This window comes from Pithys albifrons, chromosome 2 (assembly GCF_047495875.1).
Source record: "Pithys albifrons albifrons isolate INPA30051 chromosome 2, PitAlb_v1, whole genome shotgun sequence".
Taxonomy (NCBI): Eukaryota; Metazoa; Chordata; class Aves; order Passeriformes; family Thamnophilidae; genus Pithys; species Pithys albifrons.
Window position 1 is genome coordinate 58,539,316 of NC_092459.1, and position 19,621 is coordinate 58,558,936.

At 41.2% G+C, this 19,621-nt stretch overlaps 1 non-coding gene across 1 annotated transcript; it reads left to right on the forward strand.

Annotated features, from left to right (window-relative positions):
* The first annotated feature begins 6,730 nt into the window (after window positions 1-6,730).
* On the forward strand, window positions 6,731-6,839 carry LOC139669133 (U6 spliceosomal RNA). The gene has a single exon (XR_011697189.1). It is a non-coding gene; the product is annotated as a U6 spliceosomal RNA (small nuclear RNA).
* Window positions 6,840-19,621: the final 12,782 nt, after the last annotated feature.

The window sequence follows — 19,621 nt, forward strand, 5'->3', positions numbered from 1 at the left end:
CAGAACAACTGAAGGACTAGCCAACCTTGCCTGTGCCAAGGACTAAAGAAACAAGCTCTGAAGTCTCACCTGTAAGTCCAGGAGAATTAATAGTTGCCATTGACCCTCAAAAGCTCTGTGCTCTACCCTCTCACTTTTGCTTTCAGAAGCTCCCAGAGAAAGAGGTCCTTTGCTGAGGGATGGGATAGTAGTACCTCCACTTTCTCCAACCACACAGAAGCCCACTCCAACCCAAAAGCCCTGCAGTCACACTCACGCTGAGCACAAATATGTGTTGATGTTTATTGAACTATGTAGTATATATTTCTATTAAAAATACCTAAGATTGTTCCTTTGTTTCTGTCTTTATTATATAATTAATAGTGCATGAGTTAATGTAGGTCGTCCTTATCAGAGTGCCTTTCTTCTCGGCCAAGGAAGACATGGGTAAATGGAGAGAAGAGTGCCTACGACTCTGCTTTTCAACACGTTGGTCAGGATCTGTAAGAATTTTTAGCTGAGAAGACTGATACTTGCCGAATATCCTCATAGGCCATTCATGTTATAACCCCTCTGCAGAGATGAGTCTTTGGCCATGAAAAAAGCCCAAGAAGTCCTGGGCTGGGAGATGAACAGATCACACAGGAGAGACAGCTCCCATCTGCTGGAGCTGAGCCCACAGTCAGTCCACATTCTAAAGGAGAAAGAGCAGAGCTGGTCGGGCAGTGCTGGAAACAGGGCAGGAGGGACCCTGTGCTCTGTGGCTGACACTGGCAGTGTCAGCCCACTCTGCAGACAAGACTCCCTTAGAACAAACCACAGCAAAGAGCTCACAGATATATTAATCTAATTTCTAGTAGCAGTTATATCTAACTCTGTGACTGTCTTCTGTGCCACTTCTGACTTACTGCAGGCAAGATCCCTGATGCTCTTTGCCCACCAGACTGATTACCTCACCAGGCTTGACTTCTGCACAAAACCTAATCCACAGCCACATTGTCCCTCTGAGCCATGGTATGGCACAGCACAGAGTGCTGCAGCTGCCAGCAATGCCAGTGGCCATGCTCTTAGCAGAGGCTTACTTGCAAATCTCTGTCTTGTCAAGCAAGCTTAGTATAAACAATTAGAGAGGCATAAGATAATCCTATAAAGCTAGATTGAGGCCAGACTGGTCTGAAAGTTAACACATAAGAGCAAGAGAAGAGACTGCTTTGCTCCCCCTCTGGATTTGCAACTCCTGGACTCTGGAGAGCAGTTTAAGACTTTCTCTGCAAAGCTCAGGGGAAAAACATTCCCACCCAGTTCCCTCCGACCCACCATGCCAGCAAAATCTTTGCAGCTGTAGAACTCTGAAGGGAAATGCTCAGTACATTGCAGAGCAGCATCCTTATTAAAGATCTCTGTGGAAACAACCACTAGTGATTTGATCCACTGCATGACTAGTTTTCACTCACTCATTCATGTTTTAACAAAAAAAAGTGCCATGAATCTAAGGAATACAAGTTGTGGAAATGTTCCTCATGAATGTAAATATTCCTTAAGCTGTGGAAAGGGGCTGTAGCATCACCAATTAGATATGTGGAATAGGCACTGACCAGCAGTCCCTTGACCTATTAATAGATGAGAGAGCCATGCTCCTGCTCCCAGGGAGCTCACTTGGCGGAGCTGGTCCCCAGAGACCCAACGTCTACAAAGCGCTAACATCTGGTGCCCATTATTTCACCAGCTCTGTTGTGATTAGTCCATATGATAAGTCTGGCCAATTGCTACTGGTAGGGGATTGCTCCACTCCCTCCACCAGCCTCCTTGAGCTGTCACTTCTGGTTTGTGGCCCCTGCTAATTTGCCACTGCAATTTCCAATATTTGCTCAAATCCCACAAGGAAATCTCCCTGCCTTTCAGACACTAGGGTAGCACTGATAATAAAAAGGGAAGGTTTATCAATTAACTCAAACTGCTCTATTGAATCAGACTCAAACACCCTCCTATTTCAATTATGTGAGACTCAAAAAATGTATTGGAAAACTTTTGCTCAAGCAAGCGTTTCATGAGGGAGCTGGTGGGATTTACCCAGGCTTTAACAAGTTAGAGAAGAGTTTAAAAAAAGAAATCCTTTTGCTTCCCAAAGGCTTTATTAGCCATTATGATAGCTGGATTGTGTCCACCTGACAGAAAGGTTCTTTCTCAGAAGAGTGTAAGAATGGGAATTGAGGCATTCAGACAGAAACTTCCCCATAATTTTTCTATTCCTTTCTCTTTTGTTCCTTTGTCTGTTCATTCTCTCATTCATCCTTTCCTTCTTTCCTTCTTTCTTTTGTTTTCCAAATGTTACCTCCCTCACTCTGACACTTGCTCTTTCCATTACACCCATTTCACATTAGTGGAGGTATGCTAAAAAGAATAAGTGACTGGGGACCAGAATAGGAATTGCCAGTTTACAGACTTCTGTCCAAATATGTGAAGTTATTCAATAAATTAATCAGATGGCTTTATGTGTTATGAAGGTTCCTTGAGAAGATATGAAAGAAAAAAGCTGGCACAAGCAGGTCTAAATAACTCACAAGTATACAAGGAGCAAATTTTAAGTTCTTTTAATGGGCATATAATACTTGTTTGATTAAATAATTCCCATTATTTCCCACTTTTTATTTAATTTTTCTATAATTTCTGTATTAATGATTTTCCTTGCAAGGACAGAGCTCTACAAAAAGAGCTCCACAAGTGAATTCAGCAAAAGCATTAGCTCCAGGCAGTGCCTCATCTTTGCAGCTTTATTACACATATAATACACTTCACTCCTGAAATGTTCAGTTCAGGGAATGTGCTTACTATCTTTATGTTCCATCATAAACTCATGCCATTCAACAGTGGATGATGTTTAAGCATAAGTCAGATGTCAAACGAGACAACACTCCATGCTTTTGTAGAGATGGCAGCACTCCATTTTTCTTCTGCTGAAGTCCTTGTAGTGTGGAGGTGATAAGTGCTGCTCAGCTGGAAGGGAATGAAGCTAACATGCTTCTCAAATGAGTCACAAAAGCAGAAGCCACAAATTCTCTAAGATCTCCACAATCATCCTGGACACTTTCAACACATGATTTGGTCTGTGTCATCCAGTTCTCATTAACTAAGGATTTGACCTATGCCAGTTCCTGTGCTTTACCACCGATGGTCATGGTGAACATGGCATTTCCTTCTAACTGAAAGGATAGAAAGTATAATCCTGTTTTGTAGGTGTAGAAACTGAGATACAGAAGACTTAAGTAAAATGGCCAACACTGAGTGGAAAGTCACTGTTCAAATTATAGCATAAGACTTCGCACTCTTGATTTTGTGATCAAAATGTATAGCTTTCCTGAGTGAATGCAGCATGTATGGGGATACCCATGGATGTACAGAGGTGTGCACATCATATACATATACTAAATTCTTGGGATGTTTAGAGGTCAGTGAAAATAAAAAAGAGGTTCAACCGCAAAGAGTACTATGTTCCAGACAATGACTCCCAGCAAAACTTCTGTTACCGCTAGCTGGTCTTGCAAGGGATAGCAAGTCTTCTCCTCTTGCCCCTGATGACACTCAGTGTGAGGCAGAGCAGTCCTGATCAGAACCAACACAAAGAGATATGCTCAAAATTCGTTGTTAAACCTCTTATGTCTCAAATTTATTGTACTAGAGATTCTAACCTATAAACAGATGCAGATGCAAAACTAGAGAGGAAGCCTGAATGTAGTTTCACAAATGTAAGACTGTGCTCCCTTTATGACAAGGCACTTTGTTTTCCTATGTCAGTACAACAACAGCTGTTAATGAAAGGTCTGGAGAAGGCCACAGATGACCAACAAGTTTTGAACACTTGTCTCACTTTCCTGAAGGGTTCAGTCTCCAATTTATATTTATAAATTCTCTCATCAAACTTTAAAACATATCCAAACATTTTGCTCTTCCTTTGGAAGAGGGCTTGACACGTGAACCTTGGGGATACACAGGGAGAGACAACGAAGAGATATGGTTGCTTTGGGGAAGAAATAGGAGAAGGATGCAGAGGAAGCAGTAATCAGAAAATGTAGAAAACATCACATCTGTGTTACTCAGGACATAAGAAACTGGAGACATGCATTTGTTAGGAAAGTCACTTAACAGTGAAGCAGAGCCCCTCCTGCCCCAGAAGATGGTCTGTGGCTTCAAGTTTGTCTGACCACTCAGTCCTCTGCCTGGCCCTGGATTTGGCCCATATTACAGGACTCAGCTGATCACTTTGCACTGTCCTTTTCTTTGTATGTATCACTGACAATAATTCATATCTACATAACTCCTGAGAAGCTGAAAAAGCAACTTTGTTTTTGCAAAGGACCAACCAGAAAATGCATTAAGCTAAAGTTGTACAGTCTGAATTTTTATCTGCCATTGTGGCTACAAAAGTGGTCCTTTCTGGTATCACTAATGATCCTTTGTGCTTCTTCAGAAATGTTCCCTGCCAGCTTGCAGAAAAGCAGCTAGGTCCCTTTAAGAAGTCAGGAACAGAGGCCTACAAAAGGTTCATTTTACCATTTTACTAGAGTTTGGGCAGCTCTCACCTACCTTGAGCTCAGCTGCACCAAGCTAATTTCCATAAGCATCATGTGGTGTTACAGAAACCACATTTTGCCAAGCTGTCAACTGTACAGCCTTCTCTTTGCTAAACAGACTCCCATTAAAACTGTCTGCACAATTTGTCAGTTAAATGAGGTACAAGAGGGACGCTCTATTTGCCCCTAATTAGCTGTGCAGACTACCTTTGTCTGTTTGATTAAGTATTCACATTATCAATTTTGTTTAATCTGATTCATTTCACACACGTCCCCAGGGACTCAGCCCATACGGTTAACTAATCTCTGATATCATCTCTCATATCAGCCCGTGGTAGTCTCCCATGGCATGCTCTACCCACACACACACTGCTCACCAAAATCTTTGCTGGGCAAGATGGGTCCCAACCCACAAAAACAACACCGTCTCCCTAGAACTGAGGGCTTCTACCTTTAAGGGAAAACAGGAAAAGCCAGGATTGTGCTATGTTTCCTAAGCATCTCTGCAATGACTTTTTTTTTAATCTCAGAAGCTTTCAGCTGCAACCAGCTGATTCTGGCAAGATGTGATGTGTGTCCTGCACTGGCACACCCCTTCCCACTCCCCATAGATGCCTGCAGCACAACCTGCTCAACTCTTCAACAAGTCTCTGATTTTGACAGGAGGCAACATCAATGTCCCTGTCACACAGTGAAATAATCCATAGTAATGGGGGGATGGACTTTAAGCAGGAGGAGCTGCCCAGTCCAATGTCATTTAAGAGAGTAAAGGAACCACATACATCCAAAAATGATCCCTTTACAAGTCTGCAAGGTCCTGACTAACTGCACCTTTGAGAGAACACAGCCCATTTTAAGAGGCATGAAAAGACATGGACCAAAATATGCTCTCAAGCACACTTTTGTGGTTTTTTCTCAAGGCACCACTGCAAATCCCTGAGGAGAAGCAAACAGACAGGGTCAGAGACCAGAAAATAGCTAGGGCTGAAGAAGTATTGCACCATCTTCAATGGTTGGGTTATTTCACCACAAAATTTGATGACCATCTGCATGGAATCTAAGTACATTCCCATGCACATGCCTGACTACACACATGTATACGCATGCATGCATATTTTTAAACCTTCTAAATTTGAGATTTTGTTACTGTGGCTTCTGTTAAAAATTTTCTTAGAAGATGCTAGTCTAAGTCTTGCTACTGGTCACGCTTCTGATGAAAATAAAACTTTCATAATCTTGCAATGACAAGTTTTACCTGAACAAAAAATCGTTTTTTTAACTAGTCAGCATACAAACCCTGCCCCACTCTTCACATGCTTTTGGTTTTCCTCAGTGTGGAAGAGTATGTCTTCTAATATTTTCCAGAATTGCAATTTCCTATTTCTCTGTCTTAAATGGAGAGCGGGATGCAACTCAGATTTCAGCAGGTCTACTATCCCCAAAGTTTCTTTCCCTGTGCCACTAATATTGCATACATGGCAAGAGTGAAAAAGCAAGCTGATTTACCCAACAGGGTCATCCTTCTTTGGGTCAGATTTTCTCATGGCAGTATATGGAAAAGACCTTTACAAACTCTAATCTGGCTCCTGCCCTCAGGTAAACACTCTCAGACACAACACAGGTAGAGAAACACTGCTGTTGCTGTTACGCTGCCCGGAACTCCCAATGCTCCATGTACTGCCACTGCCATTAGAAAATAATTTTAAATGATGGACTGCAATATGAAAATCTGTGAAATAGCATAGATTGGAAAAGCAATGTAATTGAGTTTCTTTAGTATAATTCAAGAAAGTTTATTTTACAAATTGCCAGCTACCTCTGGGAGAGTGGTTTATAGCTGGAAAACTCTTCAAAATGCTTTGCAAAACATCTTGCCCTTTACTGCTGAAATTCTTATTTTCAAGAGAACAAACTGGTTTATGGTTAATGCAAAAACTTAACACCAAGATCAAACCTTGTGAATTACTTGACTGCACTTCCCCGCATTAAACTTCAGTGAACAGATACAACTCAGCAAAAAATATCTGACTTTTTGGTGCTATTAAAATAAGACACAACATTTTTTCTTTTTTTTTTCTATCTTTTTAATTTGGAAGGAAAAAAAGGCTCACAAAATATTTTGGTTTTGTTATTCCTATTTCTATAGATCCTTGAAGAAAGAAAACAAGTTTTGAGCAATAACTGTGCTCACTTCGGCAGCACATATACTGAAAAATTAGAATTATACAATGAAGATTAGCATGGCCACTGAGCAAGGATGACATGCAAATTCATGAAGTGTTCCACATTTTTTGCAATTCTGATATTAGCTCAGTTGGTTAGAGCATGGTATTAATAACATCAAGGTCATGGGTTTGATCTCTGTATGAACGATTCACTTAAGAGTTGGACTTGATGATCCTTATGGGTCCCTTCCAACTCAGAATATTCTGTGATTCTGTGAAGAAAAAAAATTGCATGAAATGTAAATTAAAAACCCAGATTGAGAAAGCATTCATATTTGGAAGACTACTTCAGTACACATTTGAAGTTAAATGCAAGTATAAATACTGTCCTGAACTACAGTGATACTGAGCAAGTATTTAGCTGAGTGCCCAAAGGCAGAAAGCAGAAGAAATTATATGGTGAAGGAGTAATAGTTAATCTTTTAATTAATATTTAAATTAATTAGTCCCCAGCATCTACAGCAATAAATTGAGGAAGCAACTATTTCTGCTATATGTTTGAATTTCCCCGTGCTCATTAATTTCTGTTCTGTGATGCCATTCAGTATCAATATTTATGCTCATTGACATTGCCATAGATTTTGTACCAATATAATGAATCATTAATTAACAGTGACATGGAGTATGACAGTGTGTAGTTTTACTCCCAGTTGTACCTGTCGGTTCAAAAATTACAACCAGTTAGGAAAGAATGACTGGACAGGAGTGTTCAAGGAATCTGTGCCTCAAGGAGGAAGGACCAAAAATAATTTCACAGAAGATAGATGTGTTTTCACTGGTGGAGAACTGAGTTTTTAAAAGTAAGAAATTTTAAATGGATGAAAATGAATGAATGAAAATTAAGAAAACAGATGTTTCATTCCCTTAACTATAACCTGCCCTGTGTAAACATCTTTGTATACATCTAATGCAAGACTTTCAGTTTCTTGAAGAATTAACAGTAGTGCAAGAATCATTTTCACCATCATTATTCAACAGTAACAACAATTATAGAGTAGTACTGAGGAGACTGAATTACGGTCCACAAATCTTTGTCTTCAGTGTTGTAGAGATACAAGGCTGCAGGTTAATCAATGCATCAAGGAGAGCACATCTGCATACAACCTCCAAACTCACTGTCATGTCAAGTAACACTTTGGCCTAATGAAGATGAGAATCAATATCTAACCCTGCTATAGAGTTGATTTGAGCTCTGTGCTTAAGTATCTCACTAAAACATATATTTTCTGTGTTTTTTGGTGAATGGAGCAAAAACTTCCTGAGCCAGCCAAGTGCTAGATACTGAAATGCATAGGCATCTATTGAACAGTCAGTCAACAGCAAGAGCTTGTGACAGAGGAAGCAGTCTGGGACTGTATAATATTAACAGTCCCAAATTGTCTTGATCCTTATGCTGTTGTCAAAAGAGAAAGATAGGACATGTCATGCTGAGATAACATCTGGAGCTTCACTTTTGTAGGTATGTACTTAGACATGTACAGAACCCACCAAAAGTACTGTCTTCAGATTAGTCAGTGAAATGTGAGACTTTAATGGAGAACACTTCCATGAAAATGCAAAAAACAGCCAAGCAATCCATAACATACTTTAAAATTTATTGAAAGTATCTTAATTTGGTTTATGGTAGTCAAATACTTGGATAATAATAATGCCTATATTCAGAATATTACTGCAGAACAGAAGTTCTGGAAAGCGCTAATATCAGTTACATCCTAATCCAAGTCATACTGTCTGGACACAGCAAAGGAGAGTGCTACTTTTCTTTCTCAGTGCCCTTAAACTCTGTTGTTCAGCGCCCTGTTTGCTGAGGATGATTTGCCTGCAGGAATCTTTCCCGTAGAAATACTTAAAGAATGAGGCTGATGATTTCCTAAACTTCCTTCAGGTTTCTGTTCTACTGCTGCTCTCAGCCAGACAGATGAAAGCAGGGCAAGGTGTAAGAAATCTGTGGACAGGAGGTTATCTGTTCAATTACATTAAGAGTCTGGACATACACATCAAGTTGCAGTGAACAAAGAAACATCAAGTTAAAAGCTCAGAGCATCATTAGCTGGCATCCTACAACTGAACTGATGAAAGTGGAGGCTAACACATCTGCACATAGTGGAACATGTTCCTCAGGCTTAACAATACGTGTATACAGCTTTTGTTTGCTGTATACAAGGCCAAACTTGGCTGAACATGTGGTAACTGGTTAAAATGTAGCTGCAATAATAACACTGGCATCCTCATTTTTGTAAATACTGTCATGACTAAAGATGACAAGCAGTTGGCATTTCTGTCTCATGTCTCCTCTGCAAAGTGCCATTCTTTAGAAGAACTGGTGCTGTTGCCAAGCACATCCTTTGGGGTCTTCTAAGTTTGTTTTATCTTATTGAGAAAAATACCCATATTTTTTAAAAGAAACATGACAGTCATCTGCTATCCTGGAATTATCTATAGACCCTGGCTGGCAAACTATCAATATTGTATTATATTGTGACAAATGGATGTTCAAGAGGTAAATTATCACTATTCCATGTTCTACAGTACAAATTTTCACTCCAATAATTTTCAATACATTATTTAACAAAGCTCTTCAAATGTGTCAGGTCAGGATGCAAGTACTAACACAAATTATTCCACTGAAGATGAGGCAAAGAGGGAAAATGGGATATTTTCACCACTTCATTATTTTTGAGGGGGTTTGGGTTAAATTTTAGGGAGGGCAAGAGGTATCAGACCTGGTTTGCTGTGAAATTCATGAGTTACTCTTGCTTTTGCTATTTCCAAGAAATGGTGGTAAGTGTGGGGGAATGTGCTTGTGGTTACTTAGTACAACCAGAGACTTTCACTGGCATGTCTCTGTCTCCGAAGCTTTGCCAAAAGTCTGAAGGGCCCTATGGTGATCACCAAGTGTCTGACAGGCCTTGGCAAGTTCCCCTAATTAACTTGAAGGCCCTTGCAAAGCTTCTGTGCCTTATAATGAGTCCAGTGAACATTTAAAGCCATGTTGTAAAGCTGATCTCCTCAGACCCCAAAGGGGTTCCTGTTAATGTCCTCAGCCCTGCTGAGATCTTCAGCTGGAGAGACTCTGACAGAGGGCAAATGCTGTGAGGAATTTCTAATGCTAAGAGGGACTCTTGCAGGGATCTGAGGGAGATCTGATCAGGTTAACAGGGTTTGTGAAGGCCCCAAGAATAGCTTGAGGAAAAAAAAGAAAAAAGGAAAAAACCCAAACTTTGGATACAGTTGTAGCAAGCAGGAGCCCAAGATATGCTAATTAACACAGCTGCCATCAAGAATGTAATCTAATTTACATACTTGGTAGTGAATAAATGCTTCCATATGGCAGAATACCAACATTTTTCCTTGACAACTTTATCAAAAAGCGAATGGAATTTGTATGCAAAAGAAAAATTTTTCCAGCTTGACTAGAGATAATAAACCCAGTAAAGGAAGTGAGAGAAATGCGGGGGAGAAAGGTCATGTTCAAGCAAAGTAGATATTAGCAAGCTAAGAACTTATGTTTTCAATATTTTGCTAAAGGAGTAGTAGGAAAACTCAGAAATGCTCTACAATCTTTCCCAACTAATTTCAGTTGTTTCCACATCTCCTTGTCCCAACCAAATCCATGAAATTGCCTTACACTTGTTCATCCTGTACATTCACCACTGCCAACTTGAGGCAGATGCTCAAATGCTCAGGTGCCCAAAATGAGCCAGATGCTCAGATGCTGTACTACTGGACTTCCTGATGCGTGTAAGCCCACAAATCCATCCCTGCCTTCTGAGTCCTGGACTAGCACATGATTCACTGTGTGTGGCAGCACAGCTCCCCATAGCGCATGAGAGCACTTCAGAGTGTCTCAACACTCATGTCATCTTCCTGGTGCAAGACATCTCTCTTAATCAAATGGATGACTTCCAAAACCCTGTGCATACCTCTCGTTCAGCTAGATGAAACAAATGTTTTGACCATGGCAACTGCTGTTGAAGATGGCCCTCAATGATGGGCCACACAATGAACCACACTGCTCTGAAGTGGCTCCTTTTTTTTTTTTTCTGAGCTAGGGATCTCTGTGTTGGAAATGTTTATCTGATCAATCACAAGCTGACTATTGAAGTGGCCAATGTATTATCTCTGGACATCAGAGGTCTTAGCCAAAATCAAAAAGGTAACTTAAAGAGTGAAGATAATGTTTCAGGGGAGCATTTTCTATAAGCATGAGTGCTTTTCACTCTGACACAGAAAGTGGTGGTTTGGAAAGCTGTAAATTTACCTGGCCATGTGTACTCTCTAGCCTTTCAGACACTTCTTGTACTTCATGAGAGGAGAGTAGAAAACATTAGTGGTATGTTCTGAAAAAATCCACAAATCAAATTCTGCCCACATGGACTTTTCCAAAAGGAGATGCTCTCTGTCCGGAGGATGCTGGGCTCTCAGGGATCTTTAGCAGCCTTTTCTTTCGAGATCCTTGCCTGGAACAGGGCTGTCTGAGAAATGACTACTCTATTTGTTGTGTAAGGCCCTTCACTATGGTCCCAAAACAAGAAACTGAAGTTATTGGGCATCTCTGTCATTGAGTTATTCATAGTCTATCTGTAAGTGGTCAAGGATATGAACTTCACACTAATATGTCCAATACATGCACAAACAAAGTAATGTACCTGGGCAAACCAAACACAAGGCTAAATGACCTATCAGGTAGTAGAGTAAACTGAGCTGAGTTTAAATGTACCTATATAAGGAGCCATAAAACTGCTCTTAACCAGGTTATAGGAATTTTCCCAGCTACAATACAGTAAGAATGTTGTGCTGGTTTGAAGGTGAACCAGCAGGGGAAATGAACTCACCACGAGAGAGATTATAAGTCAGAGCTAAAATTTAATAATAATATTACAATAACAACACTGATACACAAGGGAAATTGCTTTCAACTCACAATACCCCAGCAGTATAACCCAGTGTCCTGGGGCACAAACCCAAGGGGGTTTGTTTGCCCTTCTGCTGAGACCCCTGTGGCTCCCCCAAGTCCAGAGCAAAAGGAAATGAAAAACCTGTTGGTGCAGGCGAGGGCTGTGGTCTGGGCGAGAGCGGTGATCTCCTGCTGTCGAGGTCCTGCTGCTGCTCTGGATCCGACGAGAAGGTCCTGAGGTCTTCTTACCCACCACTTATGTACCCTCAGGGAGCACTCAGTCCCTCCCCCTGGGCGGGGACTCACACAATGGGTGATTAACTCTGGGAGCCAGGGGTTGTTGAGCTGTTGATGGCCCATTAGCAGCTCCGCCCCCCTTAGGCTGGGTGTGAAGTGATAATGGCTCCCTGGGCAGCTGCTGCTAATGGCCCATTGTCCTTGGGGAATGAATAGAGGGGGTGGAATACACAGGTTTGATCACCACCACACAGGGTTAGCTGGTCCCTCCAGCTGAACCAGGACAAATGTTTATATATGTGCTTATCCATAGATATTTGTGTTGTCTCACTCAGACTTCATGCTTGAACATACTGCTGGATGTAAGCCAGGACACAAGGCAACTAGTGAGGATCAAGATAAGTCTAGTCATCATTTGCTTTTTGTACTCATTCTGATCAGTCATGAAACAGATATTTCCATTATCCTCCGCTGAGCAGCTGAGTTAAGGTCTCGTGTTCTCAGGTAGGTAGCCATACCTCATCTAAGTTCTCCCTCTGTTTTTCTCAGAAAAATCTTTGTAGCCAAAGGGGAAGAGAAACAGACTTCTTCATATGTAAAAAATCAAAATAAAAATTCAGTGTTGAAACTCAGGGAAAATGGAAAATTACTATATAGTTATAGATTTTATGCAACAGGACCATGATTGGATACTCGATTTTCAGCCTTTCTTGTAGATTCTACCTTCAATAGTCTTTTAAAAATCTCTTTTGTTGAAATAGTTGAAATTTCATTACAGGTAAGATTCCAGTTAAGCAAAATTTTGGTGTCCTTTCTGTTCTGGTTGGTTGTTGTCATTGGTGTTGTGCAGTTGCTGTGTGAATTTCGTTTTGCTTATGATTATTCCAGAAAGTAGTTAAAAATGTTCGTTGGAAACCAAAATTTGCACTGGAAGGAGTGGATTAGCAGGATGGTACCAAAGCTTCATGACATTCAATTACAGCAATATTTCATTTTTAGAAGACTAGAAGGTTTTATTTCAACACAGCCTGAGGTCTTTATTTTGACATTCAACTATTGACTTATTTAGTAGTTTCTGTTTTTAACATCAGTTCAGTGACAAAAAATATGGAAGTTGAAGCAAAGCAATCCTGTATTTTTAGGATATTTATTTTCAGATGAATCATTGTGATGTCTTCAAAAACAGTTATAATTTGTCTTTTGCAGAACTTAAATTTTTGTTTCATCTATCATTTTCTCACAGAGGACACATTTAGGAAAGGAATTCTAAAATATTAGAAACTCTCTGTGAAAAGGAAATTATGCAAATGGGATTTCTTTAAAACTCCTCTATCAATTCAGTGCTACAGCAGCAAAATTACTATCTATATTAACTGGCACTGATACAATCTGGCTTTCCACTGACTGATGCAGGATTTTTTCTACATGGGACTGATATATACATCAGCTTCTTGACACATGTGAAAACTAGAGTGTTGGAATGCACTCTGTCACCAGTTCCCTTTGGCAGCAGTGCCACACAGTCCTGAATAAAATACATTCACCTCTGACAGGCAGCTGATATGCCTGGAAGGGCCTCCTGCCCTGGCTACGGTAGGTGGAATGTGAGGCCAGTTGCGCTTACCAGCCCAAATCTTACTCAGAGATTTAAACAGAAACTGCTCTACAGGCAAGAGGACCCTGAGATAGCTGCTATGGAGAGCTTTCGGCTCTGCTCCATGGACCCATGTTTAAGAGTCCTGTTGAAATAAATCACTTTAGGTTGTAGTTGTGTGCTACTGAAATGTTGATGTGCACCAGCAAGGTAATGACTGCCTCTACAAGTTGCTACAAAGCTTCCAGAACTGCTTTCTACCTAAGAAGGTGGTGACAAAAGTATTTGGTCTACATCATCATGGCCTCCTCTTTCTGCCATCCCTCCCATATCCTGCTGCTGGGACAATGCTGCAGTCACAGTGGACCCCAGGCTGCCTGGCTGCCTCCTCCTCATGCACATGAAGACAGCAGCAAACCTGGCTGGTGCACTGGGACCTTTAGCTGGTCCAAAGCTTTTTCCTGCTACAGGGCAATGCTTCTAAAGGTCATCTCCTTGTTACTCACACTGGCCAAGAGAAATCTAAATTGAACTTAGGAAAGGTAGAAATGCCATGCAAAATCCTGGCACTAGGAGATGGCTGCATTTATTTCCTGATCTTTCACCAGAGGACAATATGCGCTGTGGTAAAGGCAGTTTCTGCTCTGTAGCCAGAACTCTCTGCCTCAACCTAGAGCTGAAGAAACATCATCTGAGCCAGCACGGCCCTTATTTCTTTCATATCCCCCTTGTCAACAGTTTGAAAATGAGATGGCTAATTTTGTGCCTGACAAGAAAGGACAGATCATTTTCTTAGATGCTGCTATCAGCAGAGTCAGTGCTGGTACACTCTCCAAGGGAGTCCCCAAACTACAGGTTACTGGCAGGCAGACAAACACTCGCTGACAGCCATTTGTGACCAACTATGAAACACCATCTGCTGTAGTTGGAGGGAAGGAACATATCCAGCAAGTGATACCACTGTGAGAAATGATTTTGTGTGTTGACACACAGCAGTCTTTAGACAGCCCCAAAGAACAAGCCTACTTTGTTTTCCAGATTTGTGTATGGGGAAAAGAAACATTTTCTCTCATTGGGGGTCCATGGGTGAGACTTCCTGGGTTTATTTTTATTGAAGCCAGAAAAAGAAAGGGTTTGTTATGTCTGCATTATATTAACAGGTGTAGTAAATACAATTGTGATCTGAGCCAAATGTATCTTTAGCAATGTCATATTGGGAGGTGAAGCACTATCTGACAGCTAAAACACCCGGTCAGGAGTGAATTTCCCACCAACTTGCTTGTGACATTGGGCAACCCCCATCCCTTCTCTTCAGAATTGGCTCTCAGTTTTGAGGAACAGCAATAAGATTTTTCTTCAGGTGAGAGTAGCAAGGACTAACTGGTGTTTGTCAGCCCTCTGAAATACCTGGAGAAAGAGGATAAATAAATTTTATTAAAGTTCAGAGACTAGTGCCTTGTTCTGAGGCTGTTATGCAGACAAAAACAGAATCTTTACCTTAAGTATGTGGAAGTAAAAACAAAGCAAACAAAATAAAACAAAAGACATCTTCAGGCTCACAAAGACATTTTTGAAACATTAGGGTCATTTAAGTGGCTCAAGTGCAAAAAAGTACCCACGTGTATCCAAAGTGCTGTCAAAAAGCAAAAATCTTCCCTTTGTAACTAACACAGGCAGCATATTCCAAAAGTTTCAGGAGAAGGAAGGTTCAGCTCCCTCACAGGGGGAAGGAATTTTACTTGCTCATTAACATATATAAGGCATGCAGCCAAAGGCATATGCCAACTCTTCCCTCCCTGGTCAGAGAATGAGGCTTTCATTTTTAAGAGTCTTAATAGTTCTGTGTCTCATGATTAAGTAATGAGAGCTGGCATTCAAAGTATCTGAAGTTCAGCTGATCTTGCATTATCCTTGTAGGCCCTGGTAGACTATAAACTAAAATATTTTTGAGCTAAATCTGCAGATGAAAAAATTTAAAAGAAATGCATCTTAAAACTACAGTTCAATCTTAAAGCAGAGAAATATCAAATTATCACGACAGATTATCTCTTTATTTCTTCAAATAGTAAAATTTTTAAACCCTGGTTCATATCTAGATATTTTTGTATTTTTATATGTGGTTTTCTACAGATACGTGTATATGTTTCACACCACTTCTTTCAGATCGAGCCTGAATTTCTGTGAAATGGAAGTGATAGTGATGTTTCTCATCAGCTTGTAAGGATTAAATACAGTTTTACTGTAGAAAATCTTTCTGAAGGTTAATGTAATATGTCTGGATTCAATCTCTTTAGGCCCACATATATCACATATTATCAGCTATGGGAGGGCTTGATCCAGACCCTGTTGAAGTCAGAAACATTCAGCCATGTGCAATGTCACTCAAATGGGAGCAGAAGAACCTCTCTTTGGCTCAGGGCTGGACCCAGAGGCAGTCTGTGGAAGTTCAGATCCTACATGCTTCCATGGCAGATAGGAACAGGGACCAGAAGAGGGGCTGTAGCAGGGGCAAAGAGGGGAGGCAAACCCACCTCCATCATGCAGGGGGCAAGGCAATGGGAGCACAACCAGACAGCGACAGCGGACAGAGAGAGAGAGTGGGATAGATGAGGGCTTTCAGGAAACCTTATTTATGATTTAAATATGCTGTCACTTGTCCCTGTGCAATATGAAAACCAAATCTAAACATTTGTCTGTAGAATCAGGTGATGACTGGCCCTCTACTGTCTCAAGGGGGGCAGGAAAATGGTCCATGCACCTGCCACCTAATTCAGTTTAAAACCTGACACATTTACCAAGAGTGGGCTGGCATAATGAACTTCATTCATGCTGTCAGTGGAGTCAATAACTTATCCCCAACTGCTTTTGTCTCCCTGGCGGCAGTGCCTCTGATCGGGCTGAGGTACTTATTCAAGTAAAATTTATTTTCAATTGCAGGCCATAATACTACTGGCACAAGCCTGGCTTTGACAGAAGCTTTTGCTCAAGGCTAAACTATTGTTAAAGTTTGTGCCCATTGTCCAGGGTCTTTGATCTGTCAAAGCTGCTTAACAAGCTGGTTAAAAACTGTTTCAAATAACAGGTGTGTCCTTTGAGGACACAGGGCCATTTTTCAACTTCTTTAAAAGACTAGTCCAGTAGCTGACTAAAATTTACATGCTGGTTGGTGGTGATATATGTAAAGCACTTTTAAAGCAAGAAATTCGATTTAAGGGTTTATTTCCCTGAACTTCCTTGCAGTTTGTTGTTGGTTTTGTCTTGTTTAGGTTTTGGGGATTTTTTTCTGAGGAAGTCAAAAGATTTACAAGATGTTACTCTGGAGCCTTGGAAATATTTAGTGGAAAGATGATTGAGATGTTAAATCTGCCCGAGTCACTACAATGGCAACCAGTCACAGTAAAGCAGTGTTTGGAACACTAAGCACCAGTGAACACAACTAGGAGAAAGCTTATGATGGAGAGGAGCAAAAGTGGAGTCACATGGGGCAGGCTTTGCTGGGCCAGGCTCAGAGCTGGGGGGACACTTCCCCTCCAGCTCAAGACTACTCAGCTGTAAATGTGCTGTCCCAGCCCACTCTTGCCCCTCCAGCGGGCTTCTGGATCTGCTGCCCATTTCAAGAGCTGGTAGCATGGTTAACATATACAGGATCTGCTCTCACTACCCAGAAAGCCAAATTTTTGGGAGAAGTTCCGTATCTTATCTTTGCTACCCACTGGATAATCCAGGCCATTCATGCATGGTCAATGGCCTGAAAAAATTTCCTTTGAATGGTCCATATGTCAGCTATATTCTGTAGGACGTGCAAAAAATGGTTCCTCCCCTTCACATATGTTTGAAAATACAACTGAGGTCCTGAGAGATTTAACCAGTTTTAATTCAACCCAGTTGGGTTTTTTCCTGGAAAAAAAAAGGCACCAAAAAAGGCAAATGTTGCCCATGGTCATTCTGAAATGCATGGAGCTGGCCTAAAGATTTAGGGAAAAGGGGTAAGGGTAACTCATTGCATGTGCACTGTCTTTGGGAGGGTATAAAAAAAAGGGAGGATAAACATGTTCAGGAGTGGTTTTCCTCCCACTCCAAATCAATATCACTACTTATCGAGCTGGTGGTACTGCAATTTTGGTCCGCGTCAAGAATTTCTGTGCCTTTCCAAGTTCTAGCTGAGCAAATAAGCTGGACAACAAATCAGTCACAACTTCCAAACCTGTATGTGTCTACAAATCCCTGTCAAAGGCCAAGGAGTGAATTGGTGTCATCGGTGTAGTTAGAGGTGACTCATATACCCCAGGACTGCTGAATACAGTCTGCTGGAGGGATATCCCAGCTAGTGCCACAGAGCCTCTGGGAGACTCACTTGCAGCTGTAGCCAGGTAGCTGTTGTTGTACAGTATATTGAGCATCTCTTTATGGGCAGCCACTGTGGTCTCCAGTACTGGTGAACTGCAGGGTCTCTACAGGACTGAGCTGGACAGAAGAGGAGCAGACAGCAACCTCACAGGCAGCTCCGTAGCCAGCCAGGGAGCATGAATAAAACACAGAGTTTAGGAAACACTTGTCCATCTTTGACTTGCAGAAATAAGAACCTTCACCCAGTGAATGCAAGGCCATCTTCAATAGAAAAAGAAGAGATGAAAGTTTCCCTCATACAGCAGAAAAGCTCTGACTCTTGTTTTCCTCCTTCCCCTGAGCTGCATACAGCAGCTCCCCTTGCCAGAGAAGCTCACATACCTTGAGAGATAAGCACAACAAACTGAAATAGCTTTGCTTAAAGACTGTGCCTGCTTCCTAGGAGTATTTTTCTTAAATAATCCCACCTGTACCAACAATCTGTCATCAGCTTGTTAGTTCAAGGGAGATCGTGAATAAAACAAGAATTTTGTCAAATGTAGTAGTTTTGTGAACATTCCTAAACTGAATCAAGAATGAAAGAGAAAAAGCAAAGATTTTCAAAAACCACTTAGCTCTGCTCACCATTAGGGGCATTACAATTGTTCAAGGGTTACTTTGGCATGTGTCTGTGCCAACAGTTTCCTCAGGCGCTATGTTTAGAGCAATTCATTTTTGGCATTCAAATGTAGCCAGAAAGGTGTGAGATAGAGGACAAACTCCTGCTGCAAGGCTGCAGCTCAGCTACTGGCCTTTAAGCAAAGCTGTCTGTGACTTTACTGGATGAAGCATCAGCCCACTACATCATCTACAACACGTTTTCATCAACCCCAGTGGCTGAGTCCATGTCTAAGGGCAGGTTAAAGGTCTCAATGAGATAAAGACTTGTTACCGACCAGACACATTAAGAAAGGTTTTCCCTTTTTCTGTACTCTAGATTAAAATATTTGCTTCTCTGTCCAGAGGAATGTAGAGAAGTTCACTATTCTCAGTTCTTCTCTGCATTTTTCTGATGTAAAATGTTAAATGTGCTTAGTTTTAAAAGCTGATTTTGCCTTACCCATTACAGTCAGTGTGGTATCTTCAGTGCTGCATTGAAGTATAAAAGTAGAGGCTATTGTGATCTCTCCAATGAGAAAAGTATCACAGATGGGAGCAAGGGCAGTTTCATAATGGCAAATGCTTTTGGGGAAAATATGAAAATTATCTATAAAGTAGCCTAAGGACTCTAAACCCCTTTAAAATTACCATATAATTGTGACCTGCAAAGTAAAGTAAGAAAATGCTATGAAGTGGTGGATGTCCAGTAAGACCAGCAGACTATTACAGAAGAGTATCTGTAGCTATTATTTGTCACTAGCTGTTATTTATATTGCACATGATTCAACAGATGGTCAGGCAGATGCAATGGCAAGGTGAGACAACCACAGCAGTGAAGGCTGGAATAGAAGATACTGCAGCTGGAGGAAGAGGGCTGCCCATGGAGAGAGATGGATGGAGCTGGTGGTTGAGTGAGGGGATGAACAGGAGATATTCAAGTGACTGAACCAGACAATCTCAAAGAAAGGGTCAGCTGCTGACTGCATTGCTGACAGCCCTGCAAGATGTGAAACATGCTGGGCTCTTCATGGGGACAGACCAGGTAAAGGAGTCTGTCCCAGTATGACTGCAAGAGAAGGAGCTCAAATGCTGATATTGCATTTACAGGAGGACTGTCCTTCTGCTGTATTTCTGG